The sequence below is a fragment of the Somniosus microcephalus genome, chromosome 17 (assembly GCF_052327205.1).
Source record: "Somniosus microcephalus isolate GS21.2 chromosome 17, FLI_Smic_1.0, whole genome shotgun sequence".
NCBI lineage: Eukaryota > Metazoa > Chordata > Chondrichthyes > Squaliformes > Somniosidae > Somniosus > Somniosus microcephalus.
In genome coordinates, this window is record NC_141003.1 from 3,338,909 (window position 1) to 3,359,839 (window position 20,931).

The window sequence follows — 20,931 nt, forward strand, 5'->3', positions numbered from 1 at the left end:
TGGGGAAAGCAGCTCGGGTCACTCCGCGTCCCCTTGAACCAGAGTCAGACAGGGGAAACCAGCTCGGGTCACTCCGCGTCCCCTTAAACCAGAGTCAGACGCGAAAAACCAGCTCGGGGCACTCCGTGTCCCCTTAAACCAGAGTCGAACCAGCCACACCAGCCCGGGTCACACTGTGTCCCTTTAAACCAGAGTCAGATGGGGAAACCAGCTCGGGTCACTCCACGTACCCTTAAACCAGAGTCAGACGGGGAAAAACAGCTCGGGCCACTCCACGTACCCTTAAACCAGAGTCGAACCAGCCCGGGTCACTCCGCGTCCCCTTAAACCAGAGTCAGACGGGGAAACCAGCTCGGGTCACTCCGCGTCCCCTTAAACCAGAGTCAGATGCGGAAAACCAGCTTGGGCCACTCCGTGTCCCCTTAAACCAGAGTCGAACCAGCCACACCAGCCTGGGTCACTCCGCGTCCCCTTGAACCAGAGTCAGACGGGGGAAACCAGCTCGGGTCACTCTGCGTCCCCTTAAACCAGAGTCAGACGGGGGAAAAACAGCCCGGGACACTCTGCGTCCCCTTAAACCAGAGTCAGACTGGGAATACCAGCCTGGGACAGTCCGTGTCCCCTTAAACCAGAGTCAGACAGGGAAAACCAGCCTGGGAGACTCCACGTCCCGTTAAACCAGAATCAGACGGGGAAAACCAGCCCGGGACAGCCTGTGTCCCCTTGAACCAGAGTCAGACGGAAGAAACCAGCTCGGGTCACTCCGCGTCCCCTTGAACCAGAGTCAGACGGAAGAAACCAGCTCGGGTCACTCCGCGTCCCCTTGAACCAGAGTCAGACGGGGGAAACCAGCTCGGGTCACTCCACGTCCCCTTAAACCAGAGTCAGACGGGGGAAACCAGCTTGGGTCACTCCGCGTCCCCTTGAACCAGAGTCAGACGGGGGAAAACAGCTCGGGTCACTCCGCGTCCCCTTGAACCAGAGTCAGACGGGGGAAACCAGCTCGGGTCACTCCACGTCCCCTTAAACCAGAGTCAGACGGGGGAAACCAGCTCGGGTCACTCCGCGTCCCCTTGAACCAGAGTCAGACGGGGGAAACCAGCTCGGGTCACTCCACGTCCCCTTAAACCAGAGTCAGACAGGGGAAACCAGCTCGGGTCACTCCGCGTCCCCTTGAACCAGAGTCAGACGGGGGAAACCAGCTCGGGTCACTCCACGTCCCCTTAAACCAGAGTCAGACAGGGGAAACCAGCTCGGGTCACTCCGCGTCCCCTTGAACCAGAGTCAGACGGGGGAAACCAGCTCGGGTCACTCCGTGTCCCCTTAAACCAGAGTCAGACAGGGGAAACCAGCTCGGGTCACTCCGCGTCCCCTTGAACCAGAGTCAGACGGGAGAAACCAGCTCGGGTCACTCCGCGTCCCCTTGAACCAGAGTCAGACGGGAGAAACCAGCTCGGGTCACTCCGCGTCCCCTTGAACCAGAGTCAGACGGGGGAAACCAGCCCGGGTCACTCCGTGTCCCCTTAAACCAGAGTCGAACCAGCCACACCAGCTCGGGTCACTCCACGTCCCCTTAAACCAGAGTCAGACGGGGGAAACCAGCTCGGGTCACTCCGCGTCCCCTTGAACCAGAGTCAGACGGGGGAAACCAGCTCGGGTCACTCCGCGTCCCCTTGAACCAGAGTCAGACGCGGAAAACTAGCTCGGGCCACTCTGTGTCCCCTTAAACCAGAGTCGAACCAGCCACACCAGCCTGGGTCACTCCGCGTCCCCTTGAACGAGAGTCAGGCGGGGGAAACCAGCTCGGGTCACTCCGCGTCCCCTTAAACCAGAGTCAGACGTGGAAAACCAGCTTGGGCCACTCCGTGTCCCCTTAAACCAGAGTCGAACCAGCCACACCAGCCTGGGTCACTCCGCGTCCCCTTGAACCAGAGTCAGACGGGGGAAACCAGCTCGGGTCACTCTGCGTCCCCTTAAACCAGAATCAGACGGGGAAAACCAGCCCGGGACAGCCTGTGTCCCCTTAAACCAGAGTCAGATGGGGAAAGCAGCTCGGGTCACTCCGCGTCCCCTTGAACCAGAGTCAGACAGGGGAAACCAGCTCGGGTCACTCCGCGTCCCCTTAAACCAGAGTCAGACGCGAAAAACCAGCTCGGGGCACTCCGTGTCCCCTTAAACCAGAGTCGAACCAGCCACACCAGCCCGGGTCACACTGTGTCCCTTTAAACCAGAGTCAGATGGGGAAACCAGCTCGGGTCACTCCACGTACCCTTAAACCAGAGTCAGACGGGGAAAAACAGCTCGGGCCACTCCACGTCCCCTTAAACCAGAGTCGAACCAGCCCGGGTCACTCCGCGTCCCCTTAAACCAGAGTCAGACGGGGAAACCAGCTCGGGTCACTCCGCGTCCCCTTAAACCAGAGTCAGATGCGGAAAACCAGCTTGGGCCACTCCGTGTCCCCTTAAACCAGAGTCGAACCAGCCACACCAGCCTGGGTCACTCCGCGTCCCCTTGAACCAGAGTCAGATGGGGGAAACCAGCTCGGGTCACTCTGCGTCCCCTTAAACCAGAGTCAGACGGGGGAAAAACAGCCCGGGACACACTGCATCCCCTTAAACCAGAGTCAGACTGGGAATACCAGCCTGGGACAGTCCGTGTCCCCTTAAACCAGAGTCAGACAGGGAAAACCAGCCTGGGAGACTCCACGTCCCCTTAAACCAGAATCAGACGGGGAAAACCAGCCCGGGACAGCCTGTGTCCCCTTGAACCAGAGTCAGACGGAAGAAACCAGCTCGGGTCACTCCGCGTCCCCTTGAACCAGAGTCAGACGGAAGAAACCAGCTCGGGTCACTCCGCGTCCCCTTGAACCAGAGTCAGACGGGGGAAACCAGCTCGGGTCACTCCACGTCCCCTTAAACCAGAGTCAGACGGGGGAAACCAGCTTGGGTCACTCCGCGTCCCCTTGAACCAGAGTCAGACGGGGGAAACCAGCCCGGGTCACTCCGTGTCCCCTTAAACCAGAGTCGAACCAGCCACACCAGCTCGGGTCACTCCACGTCCCCTTAAACCAGAGTCAGACGGGGGAAACCAGCTCGGGTCACTCCGCGTCCCCTTGAACCAGAGTCAGACGGGGGAAACCAGCTCGGGTCACTCCGCGTCCCCTTGAACCAGAGTCAGACGCGGAAAACTAGCTCGGGCCACTCTGTGTCCCCTTAAACCAGAGTCGAACCAGCCACACCAGCCTGGGTCACTCCGCGTCCCCTTGAACGAGAGTCAGGCGGGGGAAACCAGCTCGGGTCACTCCGTGTCCCCTTGAACCAGAGTCAGACGCGAAAAATCAGCTCGGGCCACTCCCTGTCCCCTTAAACCAGAGTTGAACCAGCCACACCAGCCCGGGTCACTCTGTGTCCCTTTAAACCAGAATCAGATGGGGAAACCAGCCCGGGTCACTCCGCGTCCCATTAAACCAGAGTCAGACGGGGAAAAACAGCTCGGCCACTCCACGTCCCCTTAAACCAGAGTCGAACCAGCCCGGGTCACTCCGCGTCCCCTTAAACCAGAGTCAGACGGGGGAAACCAGCTCGGGCCACTCCGTGTCCCCTTAAACCAGAGTCGAACCAGCCACACCAGCCCGGGTCACTCCGCGTCCCCTTAAACCAGAGTCAGATGCGGAAAACCAGCTTGGGCCACTCCGTGTCCCCTTAAACCAGAGTCGAACCAGCCACACCAGCCTGGGTCACTCCGCGTCCCCTTGAACCAGAGTCGAACCAGCCACACCAGCCTGGGTCACTCCACGTCCCCTTGAACCAGAGTCAGACGGGGGAAACCAGCTCGGGTCACTCTGCGTCCCCTTAAACCAGAGTCAGACGGGGAAAACCAGCCCGGGTCACTCTGCGTCCCCTTAAACCAGAGTCAGACGGGGGAAAAACAGCCCGGGACACTCTGCGTCCCCTTAAACCAGAGTCAGACTGGGAATACCAGCCTGGGACAGTCCGTGTCCCCTTAAACCAGAGTCAGACAGGGAAAACCAGCCTGGGAGACTCCACGTCCCCTTAAACCAGAATCAGACGGGGAAAACCAGCCCGGGACAGCCTGTGTCCCCTTGAACCAGAGTCAGACGGGGGAAACCAGCTCGGGTCACTCCACGTCCCCTTAAACCAGAGTCAGACGGGGGAAACCAGCTTGGGTCACTCCGCGTCCCCTTGAACCAGAGTCAGACGGGGGAAACCAGCTCGGGTCACTCCGCGTCCCCTTGAACCAGAGTCAGACGGGGGAAACCAGCTCGGGTCACTCCACGTCCCCTTAAACCAGAGTCAGACAGGGGAAACCAGCTCGGGTCACTCCGCGTCCCCTTGAACCAGAGTCAGACGGGGGAAACCAGCTCGGGTCACTCCACGTCCCCTTGAACCAGAGTCAGACGGGGGAAACCAGCTCGGGTCACTCCGCGTCCCCTTGAACCAGAGTCAGACGGAAGAAACCAGCTCGGGTCACTCCGCGTCCCCTTGAACCAGAGTCAGACGGGGGAAACCAGCTCGGGTCACTCCACGTCCCCTTGAACCAGAGTCAGACGGGGGAAACCAGCTCGGGTCACTCCGCGTCCCCTTCAACCAGAGTCAGACGGGGGAAACCAGCTCGGGTCACTCCACGTCCCCTTGAACCAGAGTCAGATGGGGGAAACCAGCTCGGGTCACTCCACGTCCCCTTAAACCAGAGTCAGACAGGGGAAACCAGCTCGGGTCACTCCGCGTCCCCTTGAACCAGAGTCAGACGGGGGAAACCAGCCCGGGTCACTCCGTGTCCCCTTAAACCAGAGTCGAACCAGCCACACCAGCTCGGGTCACTCCACGTCCCCTTAAACCAGAGTCAGACGGGGGAAACCAGCTCGGGTCACTCCGCGTCCCCTTGAACCAGAGTCAGACGGGGGAAACCAGCTCGGGTCACTCCGCGTCCCCTTGAACCAGAGTCAGACGCGGAAAACTAGCTCGGGCCACTCCGCGTCCCCTTAAACCAGAGTCAGACGGGGAAAACCAGCCCGGGACACTCTGCGTCCCCTTAAACCAGAGTCAGACTGGGAATACCAGCCTGGGACAGTCCGTGTACCCTTAAACCAGAGTCAGACTGGGAATACCAGCCTGAGACAGTCCGTGTCCCCTTAAACCAGAGTCAGACAGGGAAAACCAGCCTGGGAGACTCCGCATCCCCTTAAACCAGAATCAGACGGGGAAAACCAGCCCGGGACAGCCTGTGTCCCCTTAAACCAGAGTCAGATGGGGAAAGCAGCTCGGGTCACTCCGCGTCCCCTTGAACCAGAGTCAGACAGGGGAAACCAGCTCGGGTCACTCCGCGTCCCCTTAAACCAGAGTCAGACGCGAAAAACCAGCTCGGGGCACTCCGTGTCCCCTTAAACCAGAGTCGAACCAGCCACACCAGCCCGGGTCACACTGTGTCCCTTTAAACCAGAGTCAGATGGGGAAACCAGCTCGGGTCACTCCACGTACCCTTAAACCAGAGTCAGACGGGGAAAAACAGCTCGGGCCACTCCACGTCCCCTTAAACCAGAGTCGAACCAGCCCGGGTCACTCCGCGTCCCCTTAAACCAGAGTCAGACGGGGAAATCAGCTCGGGTCACTCCGCGTCCCCTTAAACCAGAGTCAGATGCGGAAAACCAGCTTGGGCCACTCCGTGTCCCCTTAAACCAGAGTCGAACCAGCCACACCAGCCTGGGTCACTCCGCGTCCCCTTGAACCAGAGTCAGATGGGGGAAACCAGCTCGGGTCACTCTGCGTCCCCTTAAACCAGAGTCAGACGGGGGAAAAACAGCCCGGGACACTCTGCGTCCCCTTAAACCAGAGTCAGACTGGGAATACCAGCCTGGGACAGTCCGTGTCCCCTTAAACCAGAGTCAGACAGGGAAAACCAGCCTGGGAGACTCCACGTCCCGTTAAACCAGAATCAGACGGAAGAAACCAGCTCGGGTCACTCCGCGTCCCCTTGAACCAGAGTCAGACGGAAGAAACCAGCTCGGGTCACTCCGCGTCCCCTTGAACCAGAGTCAGACGGGGGAAACCAGCTCGGGTCACTCCACGTCCCCTTAAACCAGAGTCAGACGGGGGAAACCAGCTTGGGTCACTCCGCGTCCCCTTGAACCAGAGTCAGACGGGGGAAACCAGCTCGGGTCACTCCGCGTCCCCTTGAACCAGAGTCAGACGGGGGAAACCAGCTCGGGTCACTCCACGTCCCCTTAAACCAGAGTCAGACAGGGGAAACCAGCTCGGGTCACTCCGCGTCCCCTTGAACCAGAGTCAGACGGGGGAAACCAGCTCGGGTCACTCCACGTCCCCTTGAACCAGAGTCAGACGGGGGAAACCAGCTCGGGTCACTCCGCGTCCCCTTGAACCAGAGTCAGACGGAAGAAACCAGCTCGGGTCACTCCACGTCCCCTTGAACCAGAGTCAGACGGGGGAAACCAGCTCGGGTCACTCCACGTCCCCTTGAACCAGAGTCAGACGGGGGAAACCAGCTCGGGTCACTCCACGTCCCCTTGAACCAGAGTCAGACGGGGGAAACCAGCTCGGGTCACTCCGCGTCCCCTTGAACCAGAGTCAGACGGGGGAAACCAGCTCGGGTCACTCCACGTCCCCTTGAACCAGAGTCAGACGGGGGAAACCAGCTCGGGTCACTCCGCGTCCCCTTGAACCAGAGTCAGACGGGGGAAACCAGCTCGGGTCACTCCACGTCCCCTTGAACCAGAGTCAGACGGGGGAAACCAGCTCGGGTCACTCCACGTCCCCTTAAACCAGAGTCAGACAGGGGAAACCAGCTCGGGTCACTCCGCGTCCCCTTGAACCAGAGTCAGACGGGGGAAACCAGCTCGGGTCACTCCACGTCCCCTTAAACCAGAGTCAGACAGGGGAAACCAGCTCGGGTCACTCCGCGTCCCCTTGAACCAGAGTCAGACGGGGGAAACCAGCTCGGGTCACTCCGCGTCCCCTTGAACCAGAGTCAGACGGGAGAAACCAGCCCGGGTCACTCCGTGTCCCCTTAAACCAGAGTCGAACCAGCCACACCAGCTCGGGTCACTCCACGTCCCCTTAAACCAGAGTCAGACGGGGGAAACCAGCTCGGGTCACTCCGCGTCCCCTTGAACCAGAGTCAGACGGGGGAAACCAGCTCGGGTCACTCCGCGTCCCCTTGAACCAGAGTCAGACGCGGAAAACTAGCTCGGGCCACTCTGTGTCCCCTTAAACCAGAGTCGAACCAGCCACACCAGCCTGGGTCACTCCGCGTCCCCTTGAACGAGAGTCAGGCGGGGGAAACCAGCTCGGGTCACTCCGCGTCCCCTTAAACCAGAGTCAGACGCGGAAAACCAGCTTGGGCCACTCCGTGTCCCCTTAAACCAGAGTCGAACCAGCCACACCAGCCTGGGTCACTCCGCGTCCCCTTGAACCAGAGTCAGACGGGGGAAACCAGCTCGGGTCACTCTGCGTCCCCTTAAACCAGAGTCAGACGGGGAAAACCAGCCCGGGACACTCTGCGTCCCCTTAAACCAGAGTCAGACTGGGAATACCAGCCTGAGACAGTCCGTGTCCCCTTAAACCAGAGTCAGACAGGGAAAACCAGCCTGGGAGACTCCGCATCCCCTTAAACCAGAATCAGACGGGGAAAACCAGCCCGGGACAGCCTGTGTCCCCTTAAACCAGAGTCAGATGGGGAAAGCAGCTCGGGTCACTCCGCGTCCCCTTGAACCAGAGTCAGACAGGGGAAACCAGCTCGGGTCACTCCGCGTCCCCTTAAACCAGAGTCAGACGCGAAAAACCAGCTCGGGGCACTCCGTGTCCCCTTAAACCAGAGTCGAACCAGCCACACCAGCCCGGGTCACACTGTGTCCCTTTAAACCAGAGTCAGATGGGGAAACCAGCTCGGGTCACTCCACGTACCCTTAAACCAGAGTCAGACGGGGAAAAACAGCTCGGGCCACTCCACGTCCCCTTAAACCAGAGTCGAACCAGCCCGGGTCGCTCCGCGTCCCCTTAAACCAGAGTCAGACGGGGAAACCAGCTCGGGTCACTCCGCGTCCCCTTAAACCAGAGTCAGATGCGGAAAACCAGCTTGGGCCACTCCGTGTCCCCTTAAACCAGAGTCGAACCAGCCACACCAGCCTGGGTCACTCCGCGTCCCCTTGAACCAGAGTCAGACGGGGGAAACCAGCTCGGGTCACTCTGCGTCCCCTTAAACCAGAGTCAGACGGGGGAAAAACAGCCCGGGACACACTGCATCCCCTTAAACCAGAGTCAGACTGGGAATACCAGCCTGGGACAGTCCGTGTCCCCTTAAACCAGAGTCAGACAGGGAAAACCAGCCTGGGAGACTCCACGTCCCCTTAAACCAGAATCAGACGGGGAAAACCAGCCCGGGACAGCCTGTGTCCCCTTGAACCAGAGTCAGACGGAAGAAACCAGCTCGGGTCACTCCGCGTCCCCTTGAACCAGAGTCAGACGGAAGAAACCAGCTCGGGTCACTCCGCGTCCCCTTGAACCAGAGTCAGACGGGGGAAACCAGCTCGGGTCACTCCACGTCCCCTTAAACCAGAGTCAGACGGGGGAAACCAGCTTGGGTCACTCCGCGTCCCCTTGAACCAGAGTCAGACGGGGGAAACCAGCCCGGGTCACTCCGTGTCCCCTTAAACCAGAGTCGAACCAGCCACACCAGCTCGGGTCACTCCACGTCCCCTTAAACCAGAGTCAGACGGGGGAAACCAGCTCGGGTCACTCCGCGTCCCCTTGAACCAGAGTCAGACGGGGGAAACCAGCTCGGGTCACTCCGCGTCCCCTTGAACCAGAGTCAGACGCGGAAAACTAGCTCGGGCCACTCTGTGTCCCCTTAAACCAGAGTCGAACCAGCCACACCAGCCTGGGTCACTCCGCGTCCCCTTGAACGAGAGTCAGGCGGGGGAAACCAGCTCGGGTCACTCCGTGTCCCCTTGAACCAGAGTCAGACGCGAAAAATCAGCTCGGGCCACTCCCTGTCCCCTTAAACCAGAGTTGAACCAGCCACACCAGCCCGGGTCACTCTGTGTCCCTTTAAACCAGAATCAGATGGGGAAACCAGCCCGGGTCACTCCGCGTCCCCTTAAACCAGAGTCAGACGGGGAAAAACAGCTCGGCCACTCCACGTCCCCTTAAACCAGAGTCGAACCAGCCCGGGTCACTCCGCGTCCCCTTAAACCAGAGTCAGACGGGGGAAACCAGCTCGGGTCACTCCGCGTCCCCTTAAACCAGACTCAGATGGGGGAAACCAGCTCGGGTCACTCCGCGTCCCCTTAAACCAGAGTCAGACACGGAAAACCAGCTCGGGCCACTCCGTGTCCCCTTAAACCAGAGTCGAACCAGCCACACCAGCCTGGGTCACTCTGTGTCCCTTTAAACCAGAGTCAGATGGGGAAACCAGCCCGGGTCACTCCACGTCCCCTTAAACCAGAGTCAGACGGGGAAAAACAGCTCGGGCCACTCCACGTCCCCTTAAACCAGAGTCGAACCAGCCCGGGTCACTCCGCGTCCCCTTAAACCAGAGTCAGACGGGGAAACCAGCTCGGGCCACTCCGCGTCCCCTTAAACCAGAGTCAGACGCGGAAAACCAGCTTGGGCCACTCCGTGTCCCCTTAAACCAGAGTCGAACCAGCCACACCAGCCTGGGTCACTCCGCGTCCCCTTGAACCAGAGTCAGATGGGGGAAACCAGCTCGGGTCACTCTGCGTCCCCTTAAACCAGAGTCAGACGGGGAAAACCAGCCCGGGACACTCTGCGTCCCCTTAAACCAGAGTCAGACTGGGAATACCAGCCTGGGACAGTCCGTGTCCCCTTAAACCAGAGTCAGACTGGGAATACCAGCCTGAGACAGTCCGTGTCCCCTTAAACCAGAGTCAGACAGGGAAAACCAGCCTGGGAGACTCCGCATCCCCTTAAACCAGAATCAGACGGGGAAAACCAGCCCGGGACAGCCTGTGTCCCCTTAAACCAGAGTCAGATGGGGAAAGCAGCTCGGGTCACTCCGCGTCCCCTTGAACCAGAGTCAGACGGGGGAAACCAGCTCGGGTCACTCCGCGTCCCCTTAAACCAGAGTCAGACGGGGGAAACCAGCTCGGGTCACTCCGCGTCCCCTTAAACCAGAGTCAGACGCGAAAAACCAGCTCGGGCCACTCCGTGTCCCCTTAAACCAGAGTCGAACCAGCCACACCAGCCCGGGTCACACTGTGTCCCTTTAAACCAGAGTCAGATGGGGAAACCAGCTCGGGTCACTCCACGTACCCTTAAACCAGAGTCAGACGGGGAAAAACAGCTCGGGCCACTCCACGTCCCCTTAAACCAGAGTCGAACCAGCCCGGGTCACTCCGCGTCCCCTTAAACCAGAGTCAGACGGGGAAACCAGCTCGGGTCACTCCGCGTCCCCTTAAACCAGAGTCAGATGCGGAAAACCAGCTTGGGCCACTCCGTGTCCCCTTAAACCAGAGTCGAACCAGCCACACCAGCCTGGGTCACTCCGCGTCCCCTTGAACCAGAGTCAGACGGGGGAAACCAGCTCGGGTCACTCTGCGTCCCCTTAAACCAGAGTCAGACGGGGAAAACCAGCCCGGGTCACTCTGCGTCCCCTTAAACCAGAGTCAGACGGGGGAAAAACAGCCCGGGACACTCTGCGTCCCCTTAAACCAGAGTCAGACTGGGAATACCAGCCTGGGACAGTCCGTGTCCCCTTAAACCAGAGTCAGACAGGGAAAACCAGCCTGGGAGACTCCACGTCCCCTTAAACCAGAATCAGACGGTGAAAACCAGCCCGGGACAGCCTGTGTCCCCTTGAACCAGAGTCAGACGGAAGAAACCAGCTCGGGTCACTCCGCGTCCCCTTGAACCAGAGTCAGACGGGGGAAACCAGCTCGGGTCACTCCACGTCCCCTTAAACCAGAGTCAGACGGGGGAAACCAGCTTGGGTCACTCCGCGTCCCCTTGAACCAGAGTCAGACGGGGGAAACCAGCTCGGGTCACTCCACGTCCCCTTAAACCAGAGTCAGACAGGGGAAACCAGCTCGGGTCACTCCGCGTCCCCTTGAACCAGAGTCAGACGGGGGAAACCAGCTCGGGTCACTCCACGTCCCCTTGAACCAGAGTCAGACGGGGGAAACCAGCTCGGGTCACTCCGCGTCCCCTTGAACCAGAGTCAGACGGAAGAAACCAGCTCGGGTCACTCCGCGTCCCCTTGAACCAGAGTCAGACGGGGGAAACCAGCTCGGGTCACTCCACGTCCCCTTGAACCAGAGTCAGACGGGGGAAACCAGCTCGGGTCACTCCGCGTCCCCTTGAACCAGAGTCAGACGGGGGAAACCAGCTCGGGTCACTCCACGTCCCCTTGAACCAGAGTCAGACGGGGGAAACCAGCTCGGGTCACTCCGCGTCCCCTTGAACCAGAGTCAGACGGGGGAAACCAGCTCGGGTCACTCCGCGTCCCCTTGAACCAGAGTCAGACGGAAGAAACCAGCTCGGGTCACTCCACGTCCCCTTAAACCAGAGTCAGACAGGGGAAACCAGCTCGGGTCACTCCGCGTCCCCTTGAACCAGAGTCAGACGGGGGAAACCAGCTCGGGTCACTCCACGTCCCCTTAAACCAGAGTCAGACAGGGGAAACCAGCTCGTGTCACTCCGCGTCCCCTTGAACCAGAGTCAGACGGGGGAAACCAGCCCGGGTCACTCCGTGTCCCCTTAAACCAGAGTCGAACCAGCCACACCAGCTCGGGTCACTCCACGTCCCCTTAAACCAGAGTCAGACGGGGGAAACCAGCTCGGGTCACTCCGCGTCCCCTTGAACCAGAGTCAGACGGGGAAAAACAGCTCGGGTCACTCCGCGTCCCCTTGAACCAGAGTCAGACGCGGAAAAACAGCTCGGGCCACTCCACGTCCCCTGAAACCAGAGTCGAACCAGCCCGGGTCACTCCGCGTCCCCTTAAACCAGAGTCAGACGGGGAAACCAGCTCGGGCCACTCCGCGTCCCCTTAAACCAGAGTCAGACGCGGAAAACCAGCTTGGGCCACTCCGTGTCCCCTTAAACCAGAGTCGAACCAGCCACACCAGCCTGGGTCACTCCGCGTCCCCTTGAACCAGAGTCAGATGGGGGAAACCAGCTCGGGTCACTCTGCGTCCCCTTAAACCAGAGTCAGACGGGGAAAACCAGCCCGGGACACTCTGCGTCCCCTTAAACCAGAGTCAGACTGGGAATACCAGCCTGGGACAGTCCGTGTCCCCTTAAACCAGAGTCAGACTGGGAATACCAGCCTGAGACAGTCCGTGTCCCCTTAAACCAGAGTCAGACAGGGAAAACCAGCCTGGGAGACTCCGCATCCCCTTAAACCAGAATCAGACGGGGAAAACCAGCCCGGGACAGCCTGTGTCCCCTTAAACCAGAGTCAGATGGGGAAAGCAGCTCGGGTCACTCCGCGTCCCCTTGAACCAGAGTCAGACGGGGGAAACCAGCTCGGGTCACTCCGCGTCCCCTTAAACCAGAGTCAGACGGGGGAAACCAGCTCGGGTCACTCCGCGTCCCCTTAAACCAGAGTCAGACGCGAAAAACCAGCTCGGGCCACTCCGTGTCCCCTTAAACCAGAGTCGAACCAGCCACACCAGCCCGGGTCACACTGTGTCCCTTTAAACCAGAGTCGGATGGGGAAACCAGCTCGGGTCACTCCACGTACCCTTAAACCAGAGTCAGACGGGGAAAAACAGCTCGGGCCACTCCACGTCCCCTTAAACCAGAGTCGAACCAGCCCGGGTCACTCCGCGTCCCCTTAAACCAGAGTCAGACGGGGAAACCAGCTCGGGTCACTCCGCGTCCCCTTAAACCAGAGTCAGATGCGGAAAACCAGCTTGGGCCACTCCGTGTCCCCTTAAACCAGAGTCGAACCAGCCACACCAGCCTGGGTCACTCCGCGTCCCCTTGAACCAGAGTCGAACCAGCCACACCAGCCTGGGTCACTCCGCGTCCCCTTGAACCAGAGTCAGACGGGGGAAACCAGCTCGGGTCACTCTGCGTCCCCTTAAACCAGAGTCAGACGGGGAAAACCAGCCCGGGTCACTCTGCGTCCCCTTAAACCAGAGTCAGACGGGGGAAAAACAGCCCGGGACACTCTGCGTCCCCTTAAACCAGAGTCAGACTGGGAATACCAGCCTGGGACAGTCCGTGTCCCCTTAAACCAGAGTCAGACAGGGAAAACCAGCCTGGGAGACTCCACGTCCCCTTAAACCAGAATCAGACGGGGAAAACCAGCCCGGGACAGCCTGTGTCCCCTTGAACCAGAGTCAGACGGAAGAAACCAGCTCGGGTCACTCCGCGTCCCCTTGAACCAGAGTCAGACGGGGGAAACCAGCTCGGGTCACTCCACGTCCCCTTAAACCAGAATCAGACGGGGAAACCAGCTCGGGTCACTCCGTGTCCCCTTGAACCAGAGTCAGACGGAAGAAACCAGCTCGGGTCACTCCACGTCCCCTTAAACCAGAGTCAGACGGGGAAAACCAGCCCGGGTCACTCTGCGTCCCCTTAAACCAGAGTCAGACGGGGGAAAAACAGCCCGGGACACTCTGCGTCCCCTTAAACCAGAGTCAGACTGGGAATACCAGCCTGGGACAGTCCGTGTCCCCTTAAACCAGAGTCAGACAGGGAAAACCAGCCTGGGAGACTCCACGTCCCCTTAAACCAGAATCAGACGGGGAAAACCAGCCCGGGACAGCCTGTGTCCCCTTGAACCAGAGTCAGACGGAAGAAACCAGCTCGGGTCACTCCGCGTCCCCTTGAACCAGAGTCAGACGGGGGAAACCAGCTCGGGTCACTCCACGTCCCCTTAAACCAGAATCAGACGGGGAAACCAGCTCGGGTCACTCCGCGTCCCCTTGAACCAGAGTCAGACGGGGGAAACCAGCTCGGGTCACTCCACGTCCCCTTAAACCAGAGTCAGACGGGGGAAACCAGCTTGGGTCACTCCGCGTCCCCTTGAACCAGAGTCAGACGGGGGAAACCAGCTCGGGTCACTCCGCGTCCCCTTGAACCAGAGTCAGACGGGGGAAACCAGCTCGGGTCACTCCACGTCCCCTTAAACCAGAGTCAGACAGGGGAAACCAGCTCGAGTCACTCCGCGTCCCCTTGAACCAGAGTCAGACGGGGGAAACCAGCTCGGGTCACTCCACGTCCCCTTGAACCAGAGTCAGACGGGGGAAACCAGCTCGGGTCACTCCGCGTCCCCTTGAACCAGAGTCAGACGGAAGAAACCAGCTCGGGTCACTCCACGTCCCCTTGAACCAGAGTCAGACGGGGGAAACCAGCTCGGGTCACTCCACGTCCCCTTGAACCAGAGTCAGACAGGGGAAACCAGCTCGGGTCACTCCGCGTCCCCTTGAACCAGAGTCAGACGGGGGAAACCAGCTCGGGTCACTCCACGTCCCCTTGAACCAGAGTCAGACGGGGGAAACCAGCTCAGGTCACTCCACGTCCCCTTAAACCAGAGTCAGACAGGGGAAACCAGCTCGGGTCACTCCGCGTCCCCTTGAACCAGAGTCAGACAGGGGAAACCAGCCCGGGTCACTCCGTGTCCCCTTAAACCAGAGTCAGACAGGGGAAACCAGCTCGTGTCACTCCGCGTCCCCTTGAACCAGAGTCAGACGGGGGAAACCAGCTCGGGTCACTCCGCGTCCCCTTGAACCAGAGTCAGACGGGGGAAACCAGCCCGGGTCACTCCGTGTCCCCTTAAACCAGAGTCGAACCAGCCACACCAGCTCGGGTCACTCCACGTCCCCTTAAACCAGAGTCAGACGGGGGAAACCAGCTCGGGTCACTCCGCGTCCCCTTGAACCAGAGTCAGACGGGGGAAACCAGCTCGGGTCACTCCGCGTCCCCTTGAACCAGAGTCAGACGCGGAAAACTAGCTCGGGCCACTCTGTGTCCCCTTAAACCAGAGTCGAACCAGCCACACCAGCCTGGGTCACTCCGCGTCCCCTTGAACGAGAGTCAGGCGGGGGAAACCAGCTCGGGTCACTCCGTGTCCCCTTGAACCAGAGTCAGACGCGAAAAACCAGCTCGGGCCACTCCCTGTCCCCTTAAACCAGAGTCGAACCAGCCACACCAGCCCGGGTCACTCTGTGTCCCTTTAAACCAGAATCAGATGGGGAAACCAGCCCGGGTCACTCCGCGTCCCCTTAAACCAGAGTCAGACGGGGAAAAACAGCTCGGGCCACTCCACGTCCCCTTAAACCAGAGTCAGACGGGGGAAAACCAGCTCGGGTCACTCCGTGTCCCCTTAAACCAGAGTCGAACCAGCCCGGGTCACTCTGTCCCTTTAAACCAGAGTCAGATGGGGAAACCAGCTCGGGTCACTCCGCATACCCTTAAACCAGAGTCAGACGGGGAAACCAGCTCGGATCACTCCGCGTCCCCTTAAACCAGAGTCAGACGGGGAAAACCAGCCCGGGACACACTGCGTCCCCTTAAACCTGAGTCAGACTGGGAAGACCAGCCTGGGACAGTCCGTGTCCCCTTAAATCAGAGTCAGACAGGGAAAACCAGCCTGGGAGACTCTGTGTCCCCTTAAACCAGAATCAGATGGGGAAAACCAGCCCGGGACAGCCTGTGTCCCCTTAAACCAGAGTCAGATGGGGAAACCAGCTCGGGTCAGTCCGCGTCCCCTTAAGCCAGAGTCAGATGGGGAAAACCAGCCCGGGACAGACCGCGTCCCCTTAAACCAGAGTCAGATGGGGAAAACCAGCCCGGGACAGACCGCGTCCCCTTAAACCAGAGTCGGACGGGGAAAACCAGCCTGGGCCACTCCGCATCCCCTTAAACCAGAGTCTGACTGGGAAAACCAGCCCGGACACTCCTCGTCCCCTTAAACCAGAGTCAGATGGGGAAAACTAGCCTAGGCCATTCTGCGTCCCCTTAAACAAGAGTTAGATGGGGCGCGACCCCTTAAACCAGAGTCAGATGGGGAAAACCAGCCCGGGACACACTGCGTCCCTTTAAACCAGAGTCAGACGGGGAAAACTATCTCTGGTCACTCCGCGTCCCCTTAAACCAGAGTCAGATCGGCCACGCCAGCCCGGGCCACTCCGCATCCCTTTAAACCAGAGTCAGATGGGGAAAACTAGCCCGGGACACTCCGCGTCCCCTTAAACCAGAGTCAGACGGGGAAAACCAGCCAGGGACACTCCGTGTCCCCTTAAACCAGTTTCAGACTGGGAATTCCTTTTAGTGACTCCTTCGATAGGCCTCGGGCGGAAGCCCTCACGGATGACGACTCCAACCTGGCTGATGACAACCCTACCCTAGAAACCTACACTGATGACGACCCCGCCCTAGCGGCATCTTGGCAATCTGGAAGGAAGTGTTTCTTCTGTGGAGGTGCATTCCATTATAGGAAATTTTGTCCTGCTCGTAACGCAACCTGCAGTCATTGCAGCAAGAAAGGTCACTTTTCTAAGGTATGCCAGTCAAGAGCCGCTGTTAGTAAGAAAGGCCACTTTTCTAAGGTATACCGGTCGAGAGCTCCTGTTAGTTTATCTATAAAATTGCTCCTCCCCCAAGAGCCACTACTAAGGTTACAGCTGCTATCCATAAAACTGCTCCTCCCCCAAGAGCCACTACTAAGGTTACAGCTGCTATCTATAAAACTGCTCCTCCCCCAAGAACCACGACTAAGGTTACAGCTGTCAAGGGTAAAGTTGCCCCTCCTCCCATCACAGCTGTTTTTCCCCCAAAGTCTGTCCTATGCAGCCATGAAGGTTTTGGTAAATGGACACATTTTGAGTGCACTAACTGACTCATGCAGCTCTGACAGCTTCATTAGTGAGCGGGCTGTCAGTAAGTTAAAACTGCGTATTTACCCCACGGACAGGGAAATTGCAATGGCTCTGACGACACTGACCACCAATTCTTCCGGCTTTTGTCTTATCGACCTTATTCTCAATGGCCGCACTTATTTCTCCACCCGGCTCGGGGTGCTCAAGAACCTATGCAGTGATGTGCTCCTGGGACAGGATTTCCAGAAACAACACAAAAGACTCACTTTCGAGTTTGGAGGGTCAAAGCCGGAGCTTACTATTTCCAAAGTATCGTTTTGTGCGCTTTTGGTGGCTTCGCTCGACGAGCCCTCCTTGTTTGCCAATCTTTCCCCCCGATGTAAGCCCATAGTCACTAAATCACGACGTTTCAGCCAAGATGATCGATCCTTTATCGAGGCAGAAATCTCTCGCCTTCTAGCTGACGGTATCATTGAGCCATGTTCATCTTCCTGGCGGGCTCAAGTCGTCATTGTCAAAAATCCTCTGAAGCAACACAAGAAATGTCTTTGCATCGATTACTCGCAAACTATTAACCAGTATACCGACCTGGATGCCTACCCACTACCACGCATCGATGACATGGTCAATAACCTTGCCAACTACAAGGTATTTTCAACTTCTGATTTAAAGAGCGCTTATCATCAAGTACCGTTAAAGGACTCTGACAAAAAGTATACAGCCTTTGAGGCCAATGGTCGGCTTTACCAGTTTTGTCGCCTTCCATTTGGGTTCACCAATGGGGTGGCCATCTTTCAATGGGCAATGGACAGCCTAGTCAAACAGGAGAACTTAACGGACACTTTTCCATATCTGGATAATATCACCATTGCTGGTCATGACCAGAAGGAGCATGATGCCAACCTCCAGAAATTTCTTGACATTCTCCGTCGTCGCAACTTAACCTTAAATGAGTCTAAATCTGTGAAATCAGTATCATCAGTCAACATCCTTGGCTACTGGGTGGGCAACGATGTCATCAAACCAGATCCGGAGCGACTTCGTCCGCTTCAGGAGCTCCCTCCCCCTACGAATCTCGGCTCTCTTCGTCGGGCACTCGGCATGTTCGCCTAATATGCGAAGTGGATACCCCACTTCTCCGACAAAATCCAGCCCCTGCTTCACGCGAAGTAATTTCCATTGGAGGCAACGGCTATTTCAGCTTTCAACCTCCTCAAGCAACAACTGGAAAAAGCTACGCTTCGTTCCATTGATGAAAATCTTCCTTTCGTGGTCGAGTGTGATGCATCAGATGTCGCGATCTCAGCTATCTTGAATCAAGGTGGTCAACCCGTTGCATTTCTGTCCAAAACTTTGCAGGGTAGCGAGCTCCATTATCCTCCTGTCGAGAAGGAGACTACGGCCATCATCGAAGCTGTACGTAAATGGAGTCATTTTCTCGCTCGTCGCCATTTCACACTTATAACCGATCAGCGCTCCGTGGCCTTTATGCCGGATAACCGGAAAGGCACTAAGATCAGGAATAACAAAATACAGCTCTGGAGGATGGAATTGGCCGCCTTTGGATACACCATACATTATCGACCCGGCAAAGAGAATGTGGCCCCGGATACCCTCACGCGGGCATTCTGCTCTTCTATGTCAACTTCGACTCTTGCGGATCTTCATACTGACTTATGCCATCCTGGCGTTACCCGTATGTTGCACTTTGTGCGATCTAAAAATCTCCTATTTTCTACGGAAGATGTGAAAAGAACGTGCTCCTCCTTTAGAAGTTGTGCGGAATTAAAACCGCAATTCTTCCTTCCATCGGATGGCTCGCTCATACACGCTATACAGCCTATGCAGTGACTCAGCATTGACTTTAAAGGGCCATTGCCTTCCTCAACACGAAACACCTACTTACTGACTATGGTGGACGAATATTCACACTTTTTCCCTTTGCTTTCCCCTCTCCCAATATGCTTACTTCCACAGTGATCAAATGCCTCGATCAAGTCTTTTCCCTTGCGGTACGGCCAATTTCATCCACTCTGATCAGGGTCCCTCCTTCATGTCAAGCGAACTCAAAAGTTATCTCTCCCAACGGGGAATCGCCACAAGTAAAACGACACCATACCATCCCATCGGTAACGGATAGGTTGAGAGATACAACACTATCATTTGGAACACTGTTCGTCTTGCGCTGAGGTCACGCAACCTACCAGACCAGCAGTGGGAAACTATGCTCCCTGACGTGTTGCATTCCATCAGGTCTCTCCTTTCTACGTCTACCAATGTCACACCTCACGAGCGATTCTTCAGCTTCCAGCGTCGCTCCACCCATGGGATGTCTCTACTGTCATGGTTGGCAGCTCCTGTCCCCGTGCTGCTCCGAAGATTCGTCCGATCATCTAAGAACGAACCTCTCGTCGACGAGGTAGAACTCACGGACGTCAATCCCATGGACCCACAGGGATGATGCCGACACTCTGCGCTCCCCCGAAGATGACGCCCTACTGGGGACATTGAGAGATCTGCCAGCTGCCCCACCGGATCCACTCGGGGAGCAGAGCGCTCCCCGTGGGATGGCCACCCGAGGCCAGGACACCGGTCAATCCCCGGCTATCAAACATGATGAAGCCAGTTCTGCGCCTGTGGGGACCCGTACCCGGAGTCACGATCTCCCCAGCCTCCTTCAGGTCGATCAGGGCAACACGGGCCCTGTCGATCCACCAGTATGGATCAAGCGGCCCAGGGACCAAGACACGGTCCAGGGAGACGTGCCTTCTAGCCATAAACAAAAATCTAAAAGACTGTGGCTATTCGTGATCCGCCTAATCCGTTAAGAGGAAGTCATCAGACTTCCAAATCTTTTAGGCAGGAAGAATGTTATAAACCTCATCATCAATAAACTACTCATGAAATAACGCTGGACGGCCAGCTGGTGGCGCCGTCCAAGGAGTATAAATACTCGGGCATTGGCCCAGCTGGCCAGGGACATTTTGTAAGACAAGGAACTAGTGAAGTACAACTAGACCTCCATGTTCTGAAACAAGTTCACTAAAGCCTTGCTTTATGCTCAAACCGAGTGTGTAGTGAGTTTTATTACCTCAATCCGCATCCCCTTAAACCAGAGTCAGATGGGGAAAACCAGCTCCGGTCACTCATCATCCCCTTTAACCAGAGTCAGATGGGGAAAACCAGCTCCGGTCACTCATCATCCCCTTTAACCAGAGTCAGATGGGGAAAACCAGCCCGGGACACTACACGTCCCCTTAAACCAGAGTCAGATGAGGAAAACCAGCCTGGGACACTCCGCATCCCCTTAAACCAGAGTCAGATGGGCACGTCCCCTTAAACTAGAGTCAGACCGACCACACCAGCCCGGGCCACTCCGCGTCCCCTTAAGCAAGAGTCAGATGGGGAAAACCAGCCCGGGACAGTCCACGTCACCTTAAACCAGTCGAACGGGGAAAACCAGCCTGAGACACTCCGCGTCCCCTTAAACCAGAGTCAGACCCAGAGGAATATTGTGTGGGGACAATGTGTGAGCGTTGGGTGAGTGGGCTTTCACCTGGTGGCACTTACTGTGGGTGTAACTTGTACAAGGTTCCATCCACCCCGATGGTAATCTCCAGCTGCTCCACTCGGCGGTTTTCTCTGATTTTCTCAAGCACAGCAGAGAGTCCGGCTCCATACAGCTGGGCCGCTCTCCGGGACACTGTCTGACACACCTCCTTCACCAAAACATTGTCCTCACTGCCACCACACAGGCCCAGCTCCTGCAGGATGGAGCCAACATGCTGCAGTGACCCACCATCACTGAGAGTTGGAGAAAGGAAGATAAAAACCACAGAGATACAGCGTGATTCTCAGACATGGGGTACGGTGTGATTCTCGTACACGGGGTATGGTGTGATTCTCAGACACGGGGTACGGTGTGATTCTCAGACACGGGGTACGGTGTGATTCTCAGACACGGGGTACGGTGTGATTCTCAGACACGGGGTACGGTGTGATTCTCAGACACGGGGTACGGTGTGATTCTCAGACACGGGGTACGGTGCGATTCTCAGACACGGGGTACGGTGTGATTCTCAGACACGGGGTACGGTGTGATTCTCAGACA

The 20,931-nt window shown here is 57.8% G+C and overlaps 1 pseudogene; it reads right to left on the minus strand.

The window, feature by feature from the left end:
- LOC147105450 (hexokinase-1-like) overlaps positions 1-20,931 on the minus strand; it is a 104,255-nt pseudogene that overhangs the window by 18,170 nt on the left and 65,154 nt on the right.